This window comes from Thalassophryne amazonica, chromosome 15 (assembly GCF_902500255.1).
Source record: "Thalassophryne amazonica chromosome 15, fThaAma1.1, whole genome shotgun sequence".
Taxonomy (NCBI): Eukaryota; Metazoa; Chordata; class Actinopteri; order Batrachoidiformes; family Batrachoididae; genus Thalassophryne; species Thalassophryne amazonica.
The window spans coordinates 28,490,229-28,509,811 of NC_047117.1; the positions used below are offsets into that span (position 1 = coordinate 28,490,229).

Consider the following 19,583-nt stretch of genomic DNA (forward strand, 5'->3'; position numbering starts at 1 on the left):
TATCATATCGGTTTATAATGGAGAGATGTTGTCCCCGAAGTGCTGCTAACATTTTTGTCTGTTTGCGGAAAAACAAAAATAATAAACTTGTCCTTTAACAAAGTCAAAAATATTGGAAAATACTGGTAAAGGAATAATACAACTGATACTTCAATTAAAAAATGTCAAAGGTCAGAATCGAGCCGTGTGCAGGAAAACAGAATCGCGGAATAAAAGACGCTCCCTTCATGCGTCTCTGTCCTTTGTGAGGTGTCGATATGAGAGCGTGAAACGAGAGAGATGAAAAGGAGGCACAGCTGCCTGGAAACCTTTTGCTATTGTGATAAAAGACAAGGCCCGAAATGGTAGGAAGCAGGACCTTGAGGAAAATAGCTTGGATTCAGCGCCTTAATGAGAGGCGCAGGCGCCAAATAAGCAGCGGCAGCCAGGTCTAATTTGTTTTAGGTGTGCTCAGAATAGATAAGGACAAATCTGTGGCCTTCACCCCCTCTTCCCCCCAACCTTTGCCTCTCTGGAGATAACACAGAGTGCTCCCAGCCAATCTCTGTGGGCAAAGGAGCTGGGGTTAAAGAAATAATAATAATAATAAAATAAGAAGAATCAGGAAAAACCCGAGGGACAGACGGCCTTTAGATCTGCAGATCTCTAACTTACTGGATTTATTCAAGCTTTAAAACTGGATATTAATTTGGTTGCAGAGGTCTGGGGGAGTGTGGAAAAAAAGAATGAGGCTGTACGCCAGCACGCATCTCAACCTAAAGGCCAACCTTAAGCTCCTGTCAAGACAATAGGATTTTGCCATGTGAACCGTGATGCACACCGCTTAATTATACACATCTTCCCTGCAAGCTACCCTTAGCTACTTAAGCGCGTTGGCTCCTTTTTTATTGTCATGCCCTTTTTCTCTTAGATTGGTCGTACCGTGCTGATCCTCTGTCAGCTTCCATTTGCAGCAAGTAACCGTCCTCCTCAGGCCTCTGCTGCACTCAGGGAGGCACTGCCGCCCTGCGCTGCTAAACAATTCATAGCTTTTGCCACCGCCACCAATTACAGCCAAATTGTAATCGGAGGCGTCCGGACGGCGCCCTTACATTACGTGGTCTGCTGCCTCCTCTGCCCTTGTTTGATTTAACATCCCCAGTTCAGTGGTGAAAGGGAGCTCATTGTCTTTATTATAGAGCCGGGGAGGGTTCGAGGGAGGGTGGGCCGAGGGGGCGGATGGCGTGAAAGAGCAGGTGCGGGAGGACGTTAATGTGTGGCACTTTAAATTTTAAACAGACCACAGTAAATTATTGATGACGACTCTGGCTGAGAAGTTAAAAGGTATCTCATCGTTACTGAAAGCCTGCATGGAAAAGTGCGAGAAACGAGTCTTCAGTAAATGTGTCTGGGGATCGCAGAGTATCACAGCTAAGCGATTAATTCCACCAAACAACAACCGCTCTCGAATTATGCTGATTCGTACCTATGTTATATTTTTGCAACTACTAACAATTAACAGCAGCACCTAAATATTTGATAGCACCAGTATTATCAACACTCAGCACTTCCCTGTTGATGCATCAACTGTAATTTATTGAACTGATATACTGAGCAAAATGTGCAAAGCAGCAAAAAATATGCCAATATATTGGGTAAGGGATGATATAAGCAACACTGGGCACATACCAATTCTGCTTTGACTGTAGCCTTTAAATATAAAGTTCAGATACGGTGTACTTCTATTTCATTCACTTATGTTTTCGCCTTTCAACACCAAATCAACTGGAATGTTCAAAGCATTTGCTAGGAATTAGTAGATGACTTATTGAGGCCACATTTAGCACAGATCTTGATGTCTTCCTTTTGATCTGAACTGTGAAACAGTGTTTGAAACAGTTTTTAGAAATACTCCAGGACAGTGTTTTGTGTTAGTGTCACTAATTTGTGGAACAATTGAAAAGTTTTGGTACTATCCCCAGCTGCACCTTCTATCAATTTTTTAATTCTGCTGTGATGTGTTCCTTTTGATACAGATTGTGGAACACTGTTTGAAACAGGTTCCAAAAGATCTATGGGCAGCCTTTCCAGTTGGTGTCAGTAATTTATGGACCCAATTTTGGTACTATCCCCAGCCACAAGCTCTATTTTTTTATTCCAGTTTTAGTTTCTCATTCTATTGTATATTTCATCTAGTATTAAGCTCATGTAGTGATTTATTCTTTTTGACATGGATTCCAGAACACTTCGAAACAGGTTTTGAACTACTCCTTGGTAGTGTTTACTGTTAGCATCATTAATATGTGGAATCAACTGAACATTTTGAGGCTATACTCAGCCAAAGATTCTATCTATTGTTTAATTCCAGTTTTAGTTTGCCATTCGGTTGTGTATTTCATCTTGGATTTATTGATGTAGTGCTTTTTTATATGGATTCCAGAACAATTTTTTAAGCATGTTTCTAAATACTATAGTCCATTATTTTGTCTTGACATCACCAATTTGTATAATCAACAAATAATTTTGGTACCATCACTGGTCACATATTCTAGTCACTTTACCAGCTCTTCTACTCACTAATGAAAAAAACAAAAACAAAACACTTTCAATCCAAGCTGCTTGTAAATGTTTTTATTATATGTTTGTGATGCTACACGCACTCTGATTGGCTGATTTCCGGTCTGATATTTTCCCATATCAGACCGTTACCATGACAATCGGTCCGGAATGCGTATCACATTCATTACAAACCAGAAAGCTAAAAACACGATTAGAAAAATCAAGTCAAACATGAACAGACTCCATAAATATCTAAACAGCGTCTGAAAAAAACACACAGATTGAAAGCTTACCAGCTAACGACCAGACCATCTGTTAGCAAGTTCTTCATGGAGGTGAAGCGAACAGGTCTGACTGTGACCCATCAGTAGCTTTCATATTTGGGCCGTACATTTGCGTGTTTATACGTAGTAGCCATATAATAAACAAATTATTAACCTCGCTTAGTCTGTATGGGAATATCAGACTTCAGTGTTTTTTGTATGTACCTTGCTAACGCTCGGCCCGTACTTACACCTCGGTCTGATATTTTCCTGTACAGACCTCGCACTCAGTTAATAATCATTTCACTTATTATTTTTTTAAATGAAGAAAACAGATTTTTTTTTTTATATGGCCCATCAGTTCCACTTATTGCAGAATTATAGTACTAAAATTAGGACACTCAGAGTAATAATGATTGAACATTTTAATTGGGGGGGGTGAATACTGTTGCTGGAAGGTAGCCACAACAAAGAGAAAAACTTTTTTTGTGGAAATTGCTACCTGATTGGCTGACTGACCTGTAAAAATGGTATATCAGACTTGGTACATACTTGAAGGGAAAGAGAGTGAACTCTTCTTTTAAAACTGGCACCGTGGCAGCACTGAACATTGCTGGTCATTGATCCGCATTTATGACTGACACATGCTGTTGATGATCTGTGTGAATAAATTAGGCTTGTTGAGTATTTAAAGAAAAGGACAGTGTGGAGATGTTTTTAAAACATGCACTGCTGCTATGTAGTGAAGCAGCAGCCACAACTTTCTGTGTACTCCACTGGCACTGAGCATGTAAAGCAAAGCAGCGGTAACATACTTGTAGATTTATTTGGTGACTCGGATTTCATTGATCTGACATTGATCGGTCTCAAAATGCCTTGCTTGGGCTGATTCCAATCAGATTCGATCAGATATGGACATCCCTAGTTTTATCTGTTGTTTAATTCCTTGTTGTGTATTTCATTCATCTAGTATTTACTCATATTGTGATGTCTTCTTTTTTAATATCGATTGTGGAACAATGGTCAGAACAGGTTTTTCAATACTCTGGTTTCAGGTATTTCAAGCTACTATCACCGGTAACACAAGATGGGTGGAAGCTGGCGGAAAAGAAAATCATAACCATAATTGAACCATCGTGATCTTAGACACAGTTTGGTAATCCATTATACAACCATTGAGCCTGTAACATTGCTGTACATATTGCGACATCCCTGGGAAGTTTTTCAGGGTTTTTTTTTATTATTATTATTATTGTATGTCACATGGTACAAGTATGTTATTTTGTCAAATTGCACATTAGATCAGTGTGCAGTCATGATCTTCACATGCCAATTTGTTGCTGTTGTAGAGTGTGTCCTTCCTGGATGCTTATTTGTGAACAGCAGAACTGGGCTTTATGCAGTTTGCATTTAAGTATCTACCAAATGTGCAAATGTATAAAAGCCTCTCCTCAAGGGTTAAAATACAAAAGCTACAGTGTGGAGTATTTACTGTCATCTAGTGGTGAAGTTGTGGATTGCATGATGCTGACGGCGGTCACAGTTTTGTTTTTCTTTACATTTTCTATTCTTTGTTGACAGAGATTCATGCTCCCTTGCCTTCTCTTGTGATAAACCACATGTATGATCCTCTATTTCACATAAAATGAGGGTACTCAAAGTTGTTAGCCTGCAGTAGCAAACAGTAGACAGTGTATAGATACAACAACCACTCTATTTTTTAGACAGTCTTCAGGCTATGCTGCAAAATGCAAGTATGTATTTCCCGTTTGGGCTACTCTATTAATGTGACCGCCCCCATAGGGCTCAGTCTAGGCTTATGGAAACACATATAACCCCACATAAGAAAAAGTTAGTACAGTATGGAAGATGTAAATTTAAACAAATTCAGTGATCTTACATTTACTTTGACTTTTATTATATTAAAGATAGTACAGACCCAAGATATTTCATGTTTTTTCTGGTCAACTTCTTTTCATTTTTTAATATACAGTTGTGTCAAACGTTTACATGCACTCATTATAAAAAGGGAGGTTAAAAGGGAGTTTTTCCTTCCCACTATCGCCAAGTGCTTGCTCACAGGGGGTCGTTTTGACCGTTGGGGTTTTTACGTAATTATTGTATGGCCTTGCCTTACAATATAAAGCGCCTTGGGGCAACTGTTTGTTGTGATTTGGCGCTATATAAATAAAATTGATTGAATTGATTGATTATAGGCATGAATGTCATGGTGGTTTGGTGCTTTTAATGGTGTCTTTGAACTGTTCTTTTTCCAGGGTGGAATGATTATACAGCATATGTCATACATTAATGACTTTTAAAGAAGAGGCATTTGGGTGCAGAAGTTTGAATTTATTTTTGATCTTCTCTAATCCAACACAAGGTCAAAATTATACTAACAGGTGCAAAGTGGTGTCACATCCATCTAACTTCAACTTATGAACAGTTGTTTGAACTGATGATTTAGAAATAGCTCCAAGTGACCTTCTCAACTTGTGTACATCTACATCTATGTACATCTACATCTATGTTCTGAGTATTGGTCATCCAATGAGTGGTGTCAGACACATTATTTGTATCCCTCCCGATATGAAAGGGATATAGTGCTCAGCATGTCTGTTTGTCTATCTTGCTGTCTGCCCATCTGTCCATCCGTTCTTTTTAGCTTGTTAGCGCAATATCTCAAGAACCAGTTGACCAATTTCATTCATATTTAGCATATGCGTGTACTTTAGGTGATCCCCAACACCAATCAATTACAGTGACTTTCAGGTCAATTTCAAGGTCACAGCGAGATATTGAAAATATTGTCATTGCCACTGTAAGCACGATATCCCAAGAACCAGTTGACCAGTTTCATTCAGGTTTAGCACAAGGGTGTAACTGTCTCACCCTCGACACCTGTCGATTACGGTGACCTTAGGGTCAATTTCAGGGTCATAGTGATATATTCAAGATATTGTCATTGCCACCCTTGTTAGCGCGATATCTCAACAACCAGTTGACTATGTTCATTCATATTTAGCAAAAGTGTGTACTTGGGTAATCCTCCGATATCTGTGGGGACTGGTGGGATATGTCATCTCCTGATGACTCTTATTATGCTGGTAAAGAGAAATAACCAGTTGTAGTTAATAGACTTTGGTCTTGTCACAATAAAAGACAATGTAGAACCTTCAGCACCACTTATTGAAAGATTTAAATGAATTCTATGTATATATTTGAGCCTGTATGTAAATCTTTGACCCTGTGTGGATTCAAGAAGATACAAATTAAATTCAAACTTGTGCATGTAATTCTTGTTTTGTAAAGTCATTAGGGCATACATCGTACGAATAAGTACAACGCAGGGCGACTGATGGTGGAACAGCTTCTATGGGCAAACCACGAAAACATCGCGCTGATGGGCAGGCGTGCACGATATGAATACAGTGCAAGCAGCTGCATGATGTGTAACCACATCATGCAGCTGCTGCGAAGAAAAATTAATAAAAAATAAAAAATATACATGCTGCAAAGGTTTTGTGCACGCAGGAACACAGTGCGAGCAGCTGCACCACATCATGCCGCTGATGTGGAGAACAATAAAATAAAAACAGCTGTATAATTAGTCAATATCACTGGGTTGATATAAATAATACATAAAAGGGGAAGCAATACAGAACCCCGCGGTTAAATAACCATGGTTAAATTTAAAAAAAAAATGCCACTCACGGGATTCAAACCTGCAAGCTCAGATTACTAGATGGAAACTTTACCACTGGGCTACCATCGCTGGCCTGTAATCAGTGCAGAAAAATGCCTGAAATCAACAGAGACATGATGGAGGTGCGTTGTGTGCAGCCGCTGCAGCCCGGCACACTGGCTAAAGATGTTTTATATATTTCCACGTAAGGACAGCAGGCAGAGACATGTGCCTCACGGTGGAATGTTGTCAGTTCAGTTCATGTCCTTCCAAATACAGCCATGGCTGTGAGCGGACACGGCCCCCCGTGTCACCCCCTGCCGAGATGAATGTGTCACTCTGTGTTGTCACCGTGTTCATTTTCATTATTTGTTATGTAATTGTGTAACTGCATATGTAGGTATTGTCATAATTATTTATGTAACTGTCCTGGCAGTGGTTTCTGTGTTTTTAATGTGTGCACTGTGCTGTCATCCAGCTGTCAGTATGCTGTGATCAGCTGACAGGCCCCTCCCCATGCTGTGTGCGATCAGACCTCGCTGTCTGGCCCGCATGTGATCAGATCTGTACATACACATAATTTTATGCAAATGGGCGATGCACGCACACACGTGAGACACATGCACCACATGTGTGTGGCTTTTTGTCAAATTTCACATCCAGCTCGACAGTGATTGTCTGCAGACTGTTTTCCTGATGATAATGCGAATGGCCACACATTTTCTAAATGCCAAACGAGCAGTGTTAGATGTTCGTGTGTGTCACCTGGAATTTGGCTGACACCTGCCGTGAGAGGGTTCGATGGGCTCTCACAGCCGCTGGTGTGCGCAAATAGTTGTAGCAACAGGTGTATGAGGCATTAGAGTCAGCTAGAGTCAGCTACAACTTTACACGTTTTGCGTACGATTCCTGGTACGATTCATGCGCATGTCAACCACATTCGTAGTTTGTGTGAAGGGGCCCTTAATGATATATGCTGTACAATTATTCCACGCTGGCAAAAGAAGAGTTCAAAGACAATTAAAAACCCCAAATTACCATGACATTCATGTCCATGGTGAGTGTATGCAAACGTCCAACCACAACTACACACCCATTCCTGCATTTTAGGCCTCCAACATATTCTAAAAAAAAGTTGGGACACTACAGCAGTTACTATTTTGTAACATTTCCATTCCTTTTCTATACCCGCTTACTTCAGTCAAAGGTCACAGTGGGGCTGGAGCCTATCCCAGCAGTCTTAGGGCATGAGACACCCTGGGCAGGACAACAGTCTGTCACAGGGCCACATATAGACAGACAAACACATTCACACTCATGATCAATTTACAGTCACCAATTCAGCTAACCTGCATGTCTATGGAAGTGGGAGGAAGGCTGGAGGGAATCCACACAAAAATGAGGAGAACAAGCAAACTGCACACAGAAAGGACTAGGTGGGAAACGATCCCACGACTTTCTTGCTCTGACTGGTGGTTGGCTCTCACTGCGGTATTGTATCACTTCCTGTTCCGGAGCACAGCGGTGTTTTTCTGTATCTGTTAGCTGTTTAATCTGCGCAGTTAGATTGATCTAGTTATCTAGATTACGATTTGTTTCCCAGTGTAATCTTTACGTGCCTTAACTAAAGCACTCCTTCTGCTGAATCACCTCTAAATTATTTACACATTATTCACTTTGCGTGTTTTTAGGAATCCGCTAGCTTAGCGTAGCTACTAGCTCTTAGCCGATTTAGCATGGCGGCTTCTCCTGTCTCTCCCGCACTTTTCTGCTCTGGGTGTGAAATGTTTAGTTATTCCTCGGCCTCCTTTAGCAATAACGGTACTTGTAATAAGTGTAGCTTATTCGTAGCTTTGGAGGCCAGGCTGGGCGAATTGGAGACTCGGCTCCGCACCGTGGAAAATTCTACAGCTAGCCAGGCCCCTGTAGTCGGTGCGGACCAAGGTAGCTTAGCCGCCGTTAGTTACCCCCTGGCAGATCCCGAGCAGCCGGGAAAGCAGGCTGACTGGGTGACTGTGAGGAGGAAGCGTAGCCCTAAACAGAAGCCCCGTGTACACCGCCAACCCGTTCACATCTCTAACCGTTTTTCCCCACTCGACGACACACCCGCCGAGGATCAAACTCTGGTTATTGGCGACTCTGTTTTGCGAAATGTGAAGTTAGCGACACCAGCAACCATAGTCAATTGTCTTCCGGGGGCCAGAGCAGGCGACATTGAAGGAAATTTGAAACTGCTGGCTAAGGCTAAGCGTAAATTTGGTAAGATTGTAATTCACGTCGGCAGTAATGACACCCGGTTACGCCAATCGGAGGTCACTAAAATTAACATTAAATCGGTGTGTAACTTTGCAAAAACAATGTCGGACTCTGTAGTTTTCTCTGGGCCCCTCCCCAATCAGACCGGGAGTGACATGTTTAGCCGCATGTTCTCCTTGAATTGCTGGCTGTCTGAGTGGTGTCCAAAAAATGAGGTGGGCTTCATAGATAATTGGCAAAGCTTCTGGGGAAAACCTGGTCTTGTTAGGAGAGACGGCATCCATCCCACTTTGGATGGAGCAGCTCTCATTTCTAGAAATCTGGCCAATTTTCTTAAATCCTCCAAACCGTGACTATCCAGGGTTGGGACCAGGAAGCAGAGTTGTAGTCTTACACACCTCTCTGCAGCTTCTCTCCCCCTGCCATCCCCTCATTACCCCATCCCCGTAGAGACGGTGCCTGCTCCCAGACTACCAATAACCAGGCAAAAATCTATTTAAGCATAAAAATTCAAAAAGAAAAAATAATATAGCACCTTCAACTGCACCACAGACTAAAACAGTTAAATGTGGTCTATTAAACATTAGGTCTCTCTCTTCTAAGTCCCTGTTGGTAAATGATATAATAATTGATCAACATATTGATTTATTCTGCCTTACAGAAACCTGGTTACAGCAGGATGAATATGTTAGTTTAAATGAGTCAACACCCCCGAGTCACACTAATTGTCAGAATGCTCGTAGCATGGGCCGGGGCGGAGGATTAGCAGCAATCTTCCATTCCAGCTTATTAATTAATCAAAAACCCAGACAGAGCTTTAATTCATTTGAAAGCTTGACTCTTAGTCTTGTCCATCCAAATTGGAAGTCCCAAAAACCAGTTTTATTTGTTATTATCTATCGTCCACCTGGTCGTTACTGTGAGTTTCTCTGTGAATTTTCAGACCTTTTGTCTGACTTAGTGCTTAGCTCAGATAAGATAATTATAGTGGGCGATTTTAACATCCACACAGATGCTGAGAATGACAGCCTCAACACTGCATTTAATCTATTATTAGACTCTATTGGCTTTGCTCAAAAAGTAAATGAGTCCACCCACCACTTTAATCATATCTTAGATCTTGTTCTGACTTATGGTATGGAAATAGAAGACTTAACAGTATTCCCTGAAAACTCCCTTCTGTCTGATCATTTCTTAATAACATTTACATTTACTCTGATGGAGTACCCAGCAGTGGGGAATAAGTTTCATTACACTAGAAGTCTTTCAGAAAGCGCTGTAACTAGGTTTAAGGATATGATTCCTTCTTTATGTTCTCTAATGCCATATACCAACACAGTGCAGAGTAGCTACCTAAACTCTGTAAGTGAGATAGAGTATCTCGTCAATAGTTTAACATCCTCATTGAAGACAACTTTGGATGCTGTAGCTCCTCTAAAAAAGAGAGCTTTAAATCAGAAGTGCCTGACTCTGTGGTATAACTCACAAACTCGTAGCTTAAAGCAGATAACCCGTAAATTGGAGAGGAAATGGCGTCTCACTAATTTAGAAGATCTTCACTTAGCCTGGAAAAAGAGTCTGTTGCTCTATAAAAAAGCCCTCCGTAAAGCTAGGACATCTTTCTACTCATCACTAATTGAAGAAAATAAGAACAACCCCAGGTTTCTTTTCAGCACTGTAGCCAGGCTGACAAAGAGTCAGAGCTCTATTGAGCTGAGTATTCCATTAACTTTAACTAGTAATGACTTCATGACTTTCTTTGCTAACAAAATTTTAACTATTAGAGAAAAAATTACTCATAACCATCCCAAAGACGTATCGTTATCTTTGGCTGCTTTCAGTGATGCCGGTATTTGGTTAGACTCTTTCTCTCCGATTGTTCTGTCTGAGTTATTTTCATTAGTTACTTCATCCAAACCATCAACATGTTTATTAGACCCCATTCCTACCAGGCTGCTCAAGGAAGCCCTACCATTATTTAATGCTTCGATCTTAAATATGATCAATCTATCTTTGTTAGTTGGCTATGTACCACAGGCTTTTAAGGTGGCAGTAATTAAACCATTACTTAAAAAGCCATCACTTGACCCAGCTATCTTAGCTAATTATAGGCCAATCTCCAACCTTCCTTTTCTCTCAAAAATTCTTGAAAGGGTAGTTGTAAAACAGCTAACTGATCATCTGCAGAGGAATGGTCTATTTGAAGAGTTTCAGTCAGGTTTTAGAATTCATCATAGTACAGAAACAGCATTAGTGAAGGTTACAAATGATCTTCTTATGGCCTCGGACAGTGGACTCATCTCTGTGCTTGTTCTGTTAGACCTCAGTGCTGCTTTTGATACTGTTGACCATAAAATTTTATTACAGAGATTAGAGCATGCCATAGGTATTAAAGGCACTGCGCTGCGGTGGTTTGAATCATATTTATCTAATAGATTACAATTTGTTCATGTAAATAGGGAATCTTCACAGACTAAGGTTAATTATGGAGTTCCACAAGGTTCTGTGCTAGGACCAATTTTATTCACTTTATACATGCTTCCCTTAGGCAGTATTATTAGATGGCATTGCTTAAATTTTCATGGTTACGCAGATGATACCCAGCTTTATCTATCCATGAAGCCAGAGGACACACACCAATTAGCTAAACTGCAGGATTGTCTTACAGACATAAAGACATGGATGACCTCTAATTTCCTGCTTTTAAACTCAGATAAAACTGAAGTTATTGTACTTGGCCCCACAAATCTTAGAAACATGGTGTCTAACCAGATCCTTACTCTGGATGGCATTACCCTGACCTCTAGTAATACTGTGAGAAATCTTGGAGTCATTTTTGATCAGGATATGTCATTCAAAGCGCATATTAAACAAATATGTAGGACTGCTTTTTTGCATTTACGCAGTATCTCTAAAATTAGAAAGGTCTTGTCTCAGAGTGATGCTGAAAAACTAATTCATGCATTTATTTCCTCTAGGCTGGACTATTGTAATTCATTATTATCAGGTTGTCCTAAAAGTTCCCTGAAAAGCCTTCAGTTAATTCAAAATGCTGCAGCTAGAGTACTAATGGGGACTAGAAGGAGAGAGCATATCTCACCCATATTGGCCTCTCTTCATTGGCTTCCTGTTAATTCTAGAATAGAATTTAAAATTCTTCTTCTTACTTATAAGGTTTTGAATAATCAGGTCCCATCTTATCTTAGGGACCTCATAGTACCATATCACCCCAATAGAGCGCTTCGCTCTCAGACTGCAGGCTTACTTGTAGTTCCTAGGGTTTGTAAGAGTAGAATGGGAGGCAGAGCCTTCAGCTTTCAGGCTCCTCTCCTGTGGAACCAGCTCCCAATTCAGATCAGGGAGACAGACACCCTGTCTACTTTTAAGATTAGGCTTAAAACTTTCCTTTTTATTAAAGCTTATAGTTAGGGCTGGATCAGGTGACCCTGAACCATCCCTTAGTTATGCTGCTATAGACTTAGACTGCTGGGGGGGTTCCCATGATGCACTGAGTGTTTCTTTCTCTTTTTGCTCTGTATGCACCACTCTGCATTTAATCATTAGTGATTGATCTCTGCTCCCCTCCACAGCATGTCTTTTTCCTGATTCTCTCCCCTCAGCCCCAACCAGTCCCAGCAGAAGACTGCCCCTCCCTGAGCCTGGTTCTGCTGGAGGTTTCTTCCTGTTAAAAGGGAGTTTTTCCTTCCCACTGTCGCCAAGTGCTTGCTCACAGGGTGTCGTTTTGACTGTTGGGGTTTTTACATAATTATTGTATGGCCTTGCCTTACAATATAAAGCGCCTTGGGACAACTGTTTGTTGTGATTTGGCGCTATATAAATAAAATTGATTGATTGATGGTACCATCACAGATGTGTAAGTTGCCCATGCCAAGGGCACTAACACACACCCATACCAACACAGATGCTGACTTTTGAACTTTGAACACGACGTCCATGATTTTCAAAAACAATTTGAAACATGGACTCATCAGACCACAGCACACTTTTCCACTTTGCATCTGTCCATTTCAAATGAGCTCAAGCCCAGAGAAGGCGGCAGCGTTTCTGGATGTATGGCTTTCTCTTTGCATGGTAGAGTTTTATTTTGCACGTGTAGATGTAGAGACGAACTGTGTTAATTGACAATGGTTTTTCTGAAGTGTTCCTGAGCCCACACGGTAAGATCCTTTACACAATGATATCGGTTTTTAATGCAGTGCCGCCTGAGGGATCGAAGGTCAGGGGCATTCAATGTTGGTTTTTGGCCTTGCCGCTTACATGTAGCAAGTTCTCCAGATTCTCAGAATCTTCTGATTATATTATGGACTGTAGATGATGGAATCCTTAAATTCCTTGCAATTGAATGTTGAGAAACATTGTTCTTAAACTGTTGGACTATTTTTTCATGCAGTTGTTCACAAAGTGGTAATCCTTGCCCCATCTTTGCTTGTGAATGGCTGAGCCTTTTGCGGATGCTCCTTTTATACACAATCATGACACTTACCTGTTTCCAATTAAGTGTTCTTTGAGCATTCATCGACTTTCCCAGTCTTTTGTTGCCCCGACCTAACTTTTTTGAAATGTGTTGAATGCATCATTTCAAAATGAGCAAATATTTGCACAAAAACAAAAATGTCTGTCAGTTTGAACATTAAATATCTTGTCTTCATGGTGTATTCAATTGAATATAGGTTGAAGAGGATTTGCAAATCATTGTATTCTGTTTTTATTTACATTTTACACAACGTCCCAACTTCACTGCAATTGAGGTTGTAGGAGCGCAGAGTGCATTTATTTTTGATTTCCCCTTCCCTTTCTGTGACAACCAATCACAGCTCTTACAGGACCAAGTCATATCAATAGCAACGGGGTCAACCCCGTCTCTTCACTAAGATAGGAGTTTCTGTCATCTCCTTGCCCAGAGTTGCTCTCAGATGCCTCTTGGGTCTCTCTAAGGCTGGGAGTCCTTGCCTGAATATTTTAGGCTAAGTTAGGAGCTCTTTGAGAGGGCTTTGAGATGCGCCGAGCATACGCCCCCAGGTCTCGTTTGCTGAGAGAAGGCTGATCTTAGAAGTGCTGGCTCATGGTCATTTGTGATTGCCTTTGAATTTACTCAGAAGTATCAGTAGCTGCCAGTGTACTAAAGGTTATCAGTTTAGCTTTTAGCTGTAAGTTCTGCTAAATTTTGTTTATAAAAGTTAACTTTTCAGTTAGCGGATTAACGGTTATTGAAGCTAACTTTTTGCTTGGCTGTGCCCACCGTTGGTCAAGGATGATAAACTAATGTTTTTTTGTTTTTTTTTTTTTTAATGGGGCCTTATGTCATGCTCCCGTCTTCTTCTCTGTTTCTTGCAGAAGCATTACAGCGCAACATGCAGGCTTGACATATGTACTCCAGCATTTTTGAATGATCCTCCAAGATATTCATATATTGCAATATATATTGCTATGGGCAGAAAAAAAAAATCACAGTATTGACTTTTTTTTTCTAATTTCATGCAGCCCTAATATTGTTTCCTGATGACCTCTGAAAATGGAGGCAGTATGGATACAAATGGCTTTAAGTTCTTAATGGTAAATGTGATATTTTTGGTCAACCCCTTGAATTGAAGTTGAACATCTACCTCACAAGCACATCTTAATTGTTTCATTTCAACTCCATTGTGGTGGTGACCAAAGGTCAAATGACTATAATAGCATTACTGTCTAAATACATATGGACGCGAGCATCTACTTTAACCACATCATCGGCATTACTGATGCCGTTAAACAACACTGAGATGTGAAAGTCACGTTTTTCTGTCCCATTTTTGTTCACCTCGTGTTGATTAAATGTAATTTATCCCCTATGTATGTACGTGATGACAGAGGGACAAAAACTCATTTATGTCTGTCTACCTATAGGTTAAAAGGCAATAAATGACAGATGGCTTTGTGCCATTCATCCACCAATCTGACGTGAAAGTGAGTTTGAGTGACAACTAGTGCAGGGATAGAAATCGGTCAATGCGGTTTAAGCGTCTGAGTTTCTGCAAGTCAAATCCTCGCACACCGCCACCTCCTCTATTGTGGCTCTGCGCTCAGATTATGAATATTTCATGGAAAGCATCTGACACCGTGCCCAGAAAGGTATTTCAAGGGTTTTTTTTTTTTTTCTGATAGAAATGCTGGGGTTAGAGAATGTCACAGAAGCGTGAAGTCAGTCGGTGGCCCAGAGGCAGAGGATAGGATTTATCATCCACCGCCTGATGACTTCAGGTGGATATTTTCGTTCCCCTTTGTCCTCCAAAACTAAACCATTGTTCACAGTTTGTTGTCGCTTCCTGAAAGATCTGTTGATTGGTGGATCTGGTATAGTTTTTGTTCTTACAAACTATAACTGGTTTGTGTGATCAGAACTATGCTGACTAAGATGACTGATGGATCAGTTTTAAACATCTTTAGCACCACCACATGCGAACCATCCGATGACGTCATGTAGCTTACTGACAGGCTTATGGCGCTTCTGTAATTAAAAACAAAAAAAAGGAAAACAGCACTTCTCTAATCTTTGGAAAACAGCAGCTCAGACAGAACACTGGACCAAACACTGTTTGCCGTGAAGGCAGATGAATGACATTATAATAGGATATCTTCCTATTTGCACAATTAGAATCCATTCAGTGCACTCACGGACAAGTGCACGGGCACATGCACACAAAGAAATGTGCTGCAATTTTATACATAGAAGATAAACTTTCAAATAATTATTTCCATGGACAATCAGGAGCTCTGCTTCAAAATTATTCGAATTTCCAGACTGATATTATTATGTGTGAGATCTTTGCAGCGCAGCAGAAAGACCAAGTGAAGATGCTGGAGTGGGGGTGGGGGCTGCTTCAGCTGACTGCCGCTGTCTGAGTGGCATATGACAGGACCTTAAAAAAAAAATCTTCAAAGTGATCTCAAATCAGCCCAGATTTGATTCACCTGCTGGATTGTATTTTATTCATTCATTTTCTGCTGCTTAGCCGGGTCTGGCAGCTCCTCCTGCACTTCCCGATCCTAAACCAATTCCTATAATAATTCGGACAATTTTTACTGTCAGAATCTGACATTGCTGTTTGGGTGGGAAAACGCCCAATCTGGCAACACTACAGATTGGGTCCCATAGACCATCTTCTTCTTCTGCCTTTGGCTGCTCCCGTTAGGGGTCGCCACAACAGAACAATCATTTCCATCTCACCCTGTCCTCTGTATCTTCCTCTTTCACACCAACCACCTGCATGTCCTCCCTCACCACATCCATAAACCTCCTCTTTGGCTTCCCTCTTCTCCTCCTGCCTGGTGGCTCCATCCTCAGCATCCTTCTCACTACATACCCTGGGTCCCTCCTCTGCACATGTCCAAACCATCTCAATCTCACCTCTCTGACTTTGTTTCCAAAACTTCCCACCTGAGCTGTCCCTCTGATATGTTCATTCCTAATCCTGTCCATTCTCGTCACTCTTAGTGAAAATTGCAGCATCTTCAGCCTCTTGTCTTTTTGTTAGTGCTACCGTGCACATAGACCATGCGCTGCACTAACTGTAGTCGTTCATTCACTTCTGTTTTATTATGTTCCAACAGCAGAGGGAGCAAATTAAGATAAGATAAGATAAGAAAAGCCTTTATTCATCCCTCAATGGGGAAATTTCAGTGTCACATCGCAGCATAGAACAGTAGGAATAGACAGAAGGGCATGCAATAAAACAAACAAGTATCTCTTAAAAAACAAGAACTAAAAAAGCACTGAGTGCCGGGTAAAGCTAAGGCTACTATTGTTCAGTTCAGTGCTGCACTGCCGGGATGATATACACTCGGGATGTAAAAGTGATCAGATAAAGTGACTTCAGCGTGAAATGTACGATAAGTTACATAAGTTAAGTAGAACATTTCAAAACATTGGTTTTGAAGTGTGGATCTAACACAGGTGTGTTGCAAAGGTTTCAAAATGTTGCTGAATAGTATTTCAAGTTTTCTGTCGCTATTTTGCAGTACAGACCAAATGTTTTGGTATCAGCATCATGTTCTATTCATTCTTTACAAGTTTTACTTTCCCATTCTGCTGTATATTTTGTCTTGTAAGATAAAAAAGACCGTCACTGGATGAACCAGTAAGTTTGGAGTTGTTCGGACCACCATCTTGTTACAGGTATTGAATGAAGTTACTCACAATGATTGGTTGTTTTAAGGTAATTATGTGCTAACAGATGGTCATGAATGTTATATCCAATTTATGCTAAACATAAAACAAGACAAAAAAAAAAACTTTAAATTAGACACAGCTTTAAAGAGAAAACTACCAGAGTCCATTTACAATAAAATATTTTCACCCAAGGTGGAGGATGAAAATATTGTGAAAAGGAGCTTGATGTCTGTTATAGTCTTACTTCTCTGTGCATTTTCCCCACAGTCGCTAGCTTAGCTTGTAAGCTGATAGCACATCATGTGCCCAATGTTGAGCAGGTGGCAGACAATCAAATTATTAGTTGTTTCAATCACAGCTATTCAAAATTTTTCAAAACTTGTCTAGCATCCACTAACCGGCCAGTAGGTGTCAGAGACATCTATGGGATATTACATAGGTAACAAAGTTGCTTTAATGATTAATTTGATTAATTTTAATGAATAATTCTCACTGATTCCAATGTGAAGGTTTGATAAAACTTCATAAGTATTTCATGGCGATTAAAATATTCACAATTTAACAGTGTTAACATTCTGACATAATGTTACTTTCTGACACATGAAAGTATGTTTACAATTACTTAAACACTGATTTAAAAGGGCCATTATTTACAGCAACATCATGGACATAGGTCTTAGGTTGGGTTTAAACCCACAAGTTTCTGATTATGGCATCACTACAACTGAAAACTACCAGTGTTACAAAAACTCATGTTTCTTATTTATCACTCAACTCATGAACAAGTTCAATATTAAACTTTCAGAGAGTTAATTTGCACTTGTAGAGAGTTGACTCAACCCCGTGCAACACGTAACACAGAGAGCTGTATCTTTGCATCCTATGGCTCACACTCTACTCTGCACAGTTCAAATCTGACTCATTTGTGCTCTTTAAACGGTGCATAAATGGTGTGCAAAGAGTGATCCCGAGCGCTAAAGGAATTGGATTTATCCTTTTTATTACTTATGAATTTGTTTTGGGCATAATGCAAAATAATCCCAGATATCATACATCATAACTTATTAGATTGCACTGGGTGCATCGCACTCTGCTATTGAGAAAGAAGACTGAAGTTAGAGCTTTTCCGGTGAGTTAAAGGATTTTAAACTAACAGACATCAGCCACCAAATGTCCCTGTGGTGAAGCAGTGAATTTGTAAGGTGAAGTTTTGTAATTTTGCAAGGTTGTTTTCGATTATCTTTCATTGTGTATGTTACTGCATGTGCTATCAATGTGCATACTATATTGTTGCCTGCAACACATATGCAGGGGGCATCACTACATTCAGTCAATGGCACCAGCGTTAATATGTGCTGTGAAGATCGGTACACGTTACCGATGATAACAGCTGTGTGTGTCTGAGAGAGAGGGAAACACAGAGACAGAGAGAGAGTTTGTGTTTGTGGTATTTAAAAAATGTTACACTCACCTTACATAAGCGGGTTGCTGATGAACATATCCCTGCAAATTGGTGATATTTTATGCTGACAATCACAACATGAATCATTGTCTGCAACATGTTAGTGTGACGTGATATTATGTTCACTGTAGCAAATTTAAAAAAGAGTGGGAGGACAAAAGAAAAAAACACAAATTTATGAGAAAAAAACATACTAAAAACTAAACTTGGACATTAGTAATGTGTGTGTGTGTGTGTGTGTGTGTGTGTTGGGGGGTGGGGGGGCGGGTCATCATAGAACCTCATCACTTCACTTTGCAACAGGATCATCACATCACAGTCACTGCATGCCAGCTGCACATGGTTGCATGTTCATATTGTCATATTAATCATCACGTGTTACCTGTAACTTATGCAAGCTGAATGTAGGCAGTTTGTCCGTGTGTGTGTGTGTGTGTGTGTGTGTGTGTGTGTGTGTGTGTGTGTGTGTGTGTGTGTGTGTGTGTGTGTGTGTGTGTGTGTGTGTGTGTGTGTGTGTGAGAGAGAAAGCTCTCTGCCCGTCTTTCTGTCTCTGTCTGTACAGTGTAATTTAATAAAACGAGCGAACCACGGTGCAAGCAACACAAGCTCACTCATGGTACAGGGAGTCCCAAACAGGAAGTGCCAAATTTTGGGTCCACAGTGAAACAGGAAATGGCAAATTTTTAACACTTCGTGTATCGACACTTCCTGGATTGACAATAGAGGAGATCTCGGGGATCTTGTGGGAATTCAGTGGCAAGTTGACGCTGACACGGGAAGTGCCAAATTTTGAGCCCACAGTAAAACAGGAAATGTCAAATATTTAACACTTCCTGGAGCTACAGCAGAGGATATTAACCTGTTTTTCATTATGTTGTTTTTGCACTATGTTTATCCTCTGTAAAGTTTTTGTGTAACTTTTTGTTTGTCTCAATTAAAAAAAAGAAAAGAAAATTTAGAAAAAGAGAAAGTGGAGATCACGCAGGGATTCAGTGCACAGTCGACACTGAAAGAGGAAATGCTAAAGTGAGAGGCAGCATGCACCTTGACAGCACATGAGCTCAGTCAGTAACTAGTGTGTAAATTGCATGAAGTTTTTTAGGCATGTGATATGCAAGTAAAGAAAAATGCTTAAAATGGTGGGGGTTAAGAGCGCCGTAGTTGTGTGTGTGTGTAGGGTGGGGGTGGGAGGTTCTGGAGGATGCCCCCCAG

General features: G+C 40.5%; 1 protein-coding gene and 1 long non-coding RNA gene across 2 annotated transcripts in view; one reads left to right on the forward strand and one right to left on the reverse strand.

Moving 5' to 3' along the window:
* Positions 1–19,583, forward strand: part of cxxc4 (CXXC finger 4) — a 102,782-nt gene that overhangs the window by 48,524 nt on the left and 34,675 nt on the right. The window lies entirely within an intron of this gene.
* Positions 4,407–19,240, reverse strand: LOC117526518. The gene is made up of 3 exons (XR_004565316.1): positions 19,231–19,240; positions 7,391–7,395; positions 4,407–4,514 (listed from the first exon to the last, which is right to left on the reverse strand). It is a non-coding gene; the product is annotated as an uncharacterized LOC117526518 (long non-coding RNA).